This window comes from Synchiropus splendidus, chromosome 8 (genome assembly GCF_027744825.2).
Source record: "Synchiropus splendidus isolate RoL2022-P1 chromosome 8, RoL_Sspl_1.0, whole genome shotgun sequence".
Taxonomy (NCBI): Eukaryota; Metazoa; Chordata; class Actinopteri; order Syngnathiformes; family Callionymidae; genus Synchiropus; species Synchiropus splendidus.
In genome coordinates, this window is record NC_071341.1 from 4,232,946 (window position 1) to 4,233,802 (window position 857).

The window sequence follows — 857 nt, forward strand, 5'->3', positions numbered from 1 at the left end:
GTTTGATGAAGATCCGGACATACCCACGTTTACTATATGATTAACTCATTGTTATTATTATTATTTTGATTGTGGTCCATTAAACTGAATTTGAACATAACCTAACTTAATCGTCTATTTAAAGGCTGTGGCTATGACGTATGTATGCATTGCTTATTCAAGTAAAACAAATATTTTTCAGTCCGTGTCCGGCCAGAAAGGCCATTGCGCCTGCGCGCGCTTGCGTAGTCCCAATTATGTAGTTTCTCCAGTCTAAGTACCCGATTGGCTCGGCACGTCCGATCAGCTCGTAGCGGCCACAGATGATGACGTTGGATTATATGATTGGTCATACGTCGGTAACGTGATCACTAACCATCAAATCAACAGTACTGACGGCGACGTGACAATAGCGAAAGTTTACGACTTTTATCTACCCATTTTTATCTTATGCTCAAATATGTACATGTATACTATGTGACATACAACATTACCACGTTAGACGGTAATTCACTTAAATCCATGACAATTTTACGTACGGTTCAAAGTTGCTAATGCTGCTATTATGCTGTCATCATCGGCCTCAGGAACACATCTCTACTCAAGTGCAATGCCAATAAATTATCATTAAGACAGAAAGTTGTTTTGCTGAAAATGATTTCCTCTCCGTCCACTGTGAACGACGTCACCTGAAGCCAGGCACGCACTTATCAAGGTTTGTTAGGTATTTTCCTTTTTGTGTGCTTGTGTGTGCATGTAGTGCGGACGCTGACGTTTCTTTAGAGACGTGAAATTCAGCATGTTTCAAGAGTTGACAAAAGTATATACATTTTCCTTAGTTTGACGTCATCAGTGGTCGCCCCCAGCCGATCGAAGCA